We start from the raw sequence: 5,821 nt of genomic DNA, 5'->3' as shown, positions 1-5,821 counted from the left end.
GCAGATGAGCATAAAGTTGTAAATCAACGAAGTAATGTTAAATTTCATCAGCGCATATGTTCCATAAGGGGTTTTAAGATGAAGGAGAAAGAAGATTTCTGGAGTGAGTTAGACAAAATGGTGGAGAGTATACCAATGAAGAAAGAGTGGTGATCGGAGTGGACCTTAATGGGCATGGTGGTGAAGGGAAAAGTGGTGATGAGTAGGTAATAGCCAAGTATCGTGTTAAGGAGAGAAATTTTGAAGGGCAAATGGTGGTTTGCTTGGCAAAAAGGATGGAAATGACAGTGGTGAATACATATTTCAAGAAGAAGGAGGAACACAGGGTGACACATAAGAGTGGAGGAAGGTGCACACAGGTGGAGTATGTCCTATGTAGGAGATGAAATGTGAAACTGATCAGAGACTGTAAGGTGGCAGCAGGGGATAATGTAGCTAGACAGCATTGATTGGTGGTATGCAGGATGAAGTTTGAGACGAAAAAGAGGAAAATAGTGAGAATGGAACCAAGGATCAGGTGGAGGAAGCTGAAAGAGGAAGACTATTATGTGAAATTTAGAGAGGAAGTGATACAGGTGCTGGGTGGTCATGAAGACAGGATAGATGATTGGAACACCACAGCTGAAGTGGTAAGCGAGAGAACTAGGAAGGTGCTTGGTGTGACATCTGGACAGAGAAAGGAAGACAAAGACACTTGGTGGAGTAATGAAGAAGTACAGGAAAGCATAAAGAGGAAGAGGTTATTGAAAAAGAATTGGGAAACTAGAGAGATGACTAAAGCACAAGGCGAAGAGAGAGGTGGTGAAGGCTAAAGAAAAGGCATATCTCACGTTATATGAGAAGCTTCGCACAAAGGCGAGATAAGCACTTGTATCTTAGCACTTGTATTGGCTAGGCAGATGGACCGAGCAGGTAATGATGTGCTGAAGGTCAGGGTGATAAAGGATGTAAATGAAAATTTGCTGACAAGCAGAGAGAGTGTGTTGAAAAGGTGGTAGGAGTAATTTGAAGAACTTATTAATATAGAAAACAAGAGAAAGTGTAGGTTGGATGAAGTGGAGATAGTAAATCACGAAGTAGCAGGGATCAGGAACGTTGAAGTGAGGCAAGCTATGAAGTGGATGAAAAGTGAAAAAGCAGTTGGCACGGATAATATACCAGTGGAGGCATGGAGATGCTTAGTTGAAATTGTTGTGTAGTTTCTAACTAGATTGTTTATTAAAACCTTGAGTGAGAAGATACCTGAGGAATGGAGAAGAAGTATATTGGTACCAATTTTCAAGAATTATGGAGATGTGTAGAGCTGCATTAACTAACGGGGTATAATTTGATCAGCCACACCATGAAAATATGGAAAAGAGTGATGGATGCTAGGTTGAGAGGAGTGGGGTCGAATAGTGAGCAGCAATATGGTTTCATGCCTTTTCCTGTTTGCAATTGTGATGTACAGGTTGAGAGATGAAGTCACACAGGAGTCTCCGTGGACTATGCATTCATGGATGAAACTGTGATCTTTAGTGAGAGTAGACAGCAGGTAGAGTACATGTATGTGAATCAGAGTGAATGTGGAGGAAATGTCCCTCACTACCACAAATTATGCAGTTGACTTTCCTGCATTTGGGGAAATCGCAGGGTCAACACTCCCGGAGTGCAATGGATGAGCCTCTCCCTGGGAGAACCACCTTGGTGAACATTGTATCTCCCCTGCCAGGTAAGAGAGATTCACAGTCAGAGCGACTGATGGAGTGGTCCTTATGTATGACACTGCAGTTGTGACCCAATGGGCTGGCTACTTTGAGCAGCTGCTTAAAGCTGATCCTCTGGCTAGGACGTTGGATATCTCTGGGTCCACGGTTCTTGAGGCTGATCCTCCAATTAGCTGTGAACCACCCAATCTCAGTGAGATTGCACAGGTGGTGAACCAGCTCAGGGTAGGGAAGGCTGCAGGGATCTGTGGTATCCGGGGTGAACTTCTCCAGGCTGGTGGAAAGGCTGTCCACCTAGCATTGCAAGCAAACTTTTCTTCCATTTGGGAGACTGGCGTCATCCCAACTGACTGGAAAAGGTGATCACCTGGATTGCGGCAATTACAGGGGGATAACACTGCTCTTGGTGCCGGGTAAGGTCCTTGCTAGGGTCATCCTCAATAGGATCTGTGATCACTTGCTCAACTACCAGCAACCAGAGCAGTCTGGTTTTATGCCTAAGATGTCTACCATCAACCACATCCTGGCACTGAGGGTTCTCATGGAGCGCAAACGCGAATATCAGCGGAGTTCCTTTGCAGCCTTTGTCAATTTTCATAAAGCGTTCGACTCACTTGATTGAGCTGCCCTGTGGGACATCCTGAGACTTCGCGGGATCCGCTCAAGGTTGCTGGATATCATGACTGGCCTGTACACTGGTACTGTCAGTGCTGTGCAGAGTGGAGGCTGAATGTCTGCGATTTTCCCAGTTGATTCTGGGGTTCATCAGGGTTGTGTTCTGCTCCTACTCTGTTCAGTGCTTGCATGGACTGGGTGTTGGGCAGGGTTGTGAGGTCCAGCAGCTGTAGAGTCAATGGAGGCTCTGATCGGGACTCTCGAGGAGTCTGAGTGCCTGGTCTTCCGAGTGTCCTGAATAAAAAACAAGATCCAGGCCTTTAATGACCTCTTGGGCACAGCCATCAGTAGTGTGTCTGCCTGTGGAGAGAGTGTCGACCTTGTTGAGAGGTTTATTTACCTCGGTAATTACATTTATGTCTCTGGTGACTGTTCCTATTAAGTCAGTAGATGAACTGGGAGAGCATGGGGGGTTATGAGGTTGCTGGAAAGGGGTGTGTGCAATATCTATGCAAAAAGTCGAAGGTCCAAGTCTTTAGAGTCCTATTGCTTCCTGTGTTGCTTTATGGTTGCAAGACATGGACGGTATCTAGTAACCTGAGACGAAGACTGGACTCCTTTGGTACTGTGTCTCTTCGGGCAATCCTTGGGTACCACTAGTTTGACTTTGTGTTGAATGACCGGTTGCTCATGGAGTCCCGAATGAGGCGCATTACCTTCATTGTGAGGGAACATTAGTTACAGTTCTATGGACATGTGACATGATTCACTGAGTGTGATCCAGCTTGCAGGATCCTCACTGTTGAGGACCTGAGTGGCACTGACCAGGCCACAGGGACGCCCACATAACACCTGGCTGTGGCAGAAACAGGATTATTTCCAGAGGGTGGGACTGGACCGCCTGTCTACCTTGGGGGTTACCAACCAGGATCCTGAAATGTTTTGTTCTGTGGTGGGTGTGGCAATACGCTGTACCAGTGCGTGCTCCCCAATCTGACCTGACCTGGTGCAGCCACAAGGTGCAGAGGTGGTGAAGGTAGATGAATTTAAATACTTCAGTTCAACAGTCCAAAGCAACACAGAATGTGGCAGAGAGGTGAAGAAGAAAGTGCATGCAGGGTGGACTGGGTGGAGAAAAGTGGCAGGGGTGATTTGTGATAGAAGAGTACCTGAAAGAGTGAAAGGGAATGTCTATTAATTGGTAGAGAGACCGCCCATGTTGTACGGTGTCTCTTGTATGGTTGTATGCAGATCTGGAAGTGTCAGAGTTGAAGATTCTATGATTATCGCTTGTAGCGAAACACAGGTATGACAGTTTGGTGACCAAGTGAGAGAAGCTAGATTGAGATGGTTTGGGCACGAGTAGAGGAGAGAAGAGGGGAACATCGGGAAAAGAATGTTAAGGATGGATCTGCCAGGCAAGAGGAAAAGAGGAAGGCCAAAGAGGAGGTTTACGGATGTGGTGAGAGAGGACATGAAGGCAGTTGCAGAAAATGATGTAAAAGACAGGGATAGATGGAGATGGATGATCCGCTGTGGCGACCCCTAAATAGGAGCAGCTAAAAAAAATGAAGATTTTAGATGCCTACTATTCTGTAATTAGGATATCATAATGGTGAACTACAAATTTGAATCACAAAAAGTTTAAGGACAAATGTTTAAAAATTATAAGCATAATTCATCTTGATGTAAAACCTGGTGAGTGCCACCTTTTCTAGTAGTAAACCATCTACTTGATGGACAAGACAAAATAAAATAAGAGATGCTGGGAGCAGATGGTTTTGTAGACTGGAGATATTTTAAATTAGGATTTAGGACTGAAAGGAAGACCGTGGGCCCCTAAAAAGACTGCATTAAGGGTTAATAGTTTTATAACAAATGACTTAAATTACTGTCAATTCCAAACTGTTAAGCAAATAGGCCAAAATTCAATAAAAACAAAAGGCCAAGCAATCCTAAAAATAAACCTACAAGAAAGTACTTTAATGTGACAAAAAGACAAACTTTAACAATGGCCATGATATCAAAAACACCCAGCAATTTAAAAATCTAACATACAAAAATTCAACAAGAACAAGCCATACAAAATGGCAAAATAAAAAATCAAAATGTACCAAAATAATACAATGCAAATTTTAGAAAGGTGAGAAAAGGGAGTAAATGCCCCAAGAGTTAATTTGCAAAACCCATAAATATGGGGTTACAGCTGACTTGGGAGGTCCTGTTTACCTGAGCTCAACATGAAGAGGCAATTGGAAAAAAGATCAAAACAATTAAGGAAGTAAAGATAGAAAAGTACAAAATGATTAACAAAAATGAGGATACTTAATAAAAAAAATACAATAAAGAAACTATTGAACTCTTAAAAGTAGCAATTTACAAAAAAAAGGAAATAAGCAAAGATCAATTAAACAAATCTAAAGCAGGGAATGGTGATTCAGGAAAACTATGACTGGACTGAGTAAGAACATATCTACTCTGGAGGTCTGTCTACAGAACATTTCAACTGAAATGCCTCCATCCTTGACAGTTTTATGTTTGAACCCAAGTATCCTCACTATAATCTGGCTTATGTTCCACCTGAAGAGTCTGATTTAACCCCGATCTTAGATTTATTTTTATTTACACTTCTCCAACGTTTGTTCATTTATATTATTCTCATCTCTATCTTTATTTTCCTGCTACGTTCCTAGTGCTTTCATAACATAACCTGTATATGTACAGCTACTTGCTTTATCTTTAATACTTATAGCAAAAATTCAAACTATTTTTAGTCTTTGATTGATTCAGCAATATTACCTGTTGGCTAATTATTCTCTTATAGTTACGTCAATATTAATATCTGTTCCCTTACCCAAATGTTTATCCCCAGCCTGTTCCAACATTCTATATTTGCTGGACTAACCTTCTCTTACACAACTTCTTAATGCTTTATTGTCCTTTCACTTGAAATCACATCTCATTAACTTCGTCCCTTTGTCTTACTCCATGATGCAGAGTCTTACCTGAAGTAGCCCGTGGCACAGGTCGGTCCTCTAAGAATGCCACCTTTTCATTTTTGCTCACTTAGCATCTGACCCTTTTAATTTGTCTTGCAGAATTGCAGTCTAATTTTTAGCTTTATCATTTGCTGCGACATGGATAATGGCAACTGGATCCACATCAGATCTGGCCAGAAGCCTAGGATTATGTCAAATAACACACCTTACCAGGGTTAGGGCCATTTCTGAAATGAATTCAGAATGTATGGTCAATTCCAGTTTACTTCCTGGAATGTGTGGAATTGCACCCAGCTCAAGAGGGAAGAATTGGAATGAAAGGAAAGAATTTAATGCCAATAAATTTTAACAAAGTTCTATTTCTGAGATAGTTTATCTTGATCTATATTATGAATCACATAAAATACAAACACATCAAAAGCATGTACTGTATGTATTTCATGTTACTATATCTGAGATTAATTTTCAACTTAATTTCAATTCTACCTGAAGAAAATGTGG

The 5,821-nt window shown here is 41.9% G+C and overlaps 1 pseudogene; it reads right to left on the bottom strand.

Moving 5' to 3' along the window:
- Window positions 1-1,567: 1,567 nt before the first annotated feature.
- LOC114642590 (uncharacterized) lies at window positions 1,568-1,719 on the bottom strand (annotated as a pseudogene).
- Between the last annotated feature and the right edge of the window lie 4,102 nt (window positions 1,720-5,821).

The sequence above is a fragment of the Erpetoichthys calabaricus genome, chromosome 4 (assembly GCF_900747795.2).
Source record: "Erpetoichthys calabaricus chromosome 4, fErpCal1.3, whole genome shotgun sequence".
NCBI lineage: Eukaryota > Metazoa > Chordata > Cladistia > Polypteriformes > Polypteridae > Erpetoichthys > Erpetoichthys calabaricus.
Note: the sequence above shows the minus strand (reverse complement) of the source record. Positions and strands in the feature narration are given on the sequence as shown.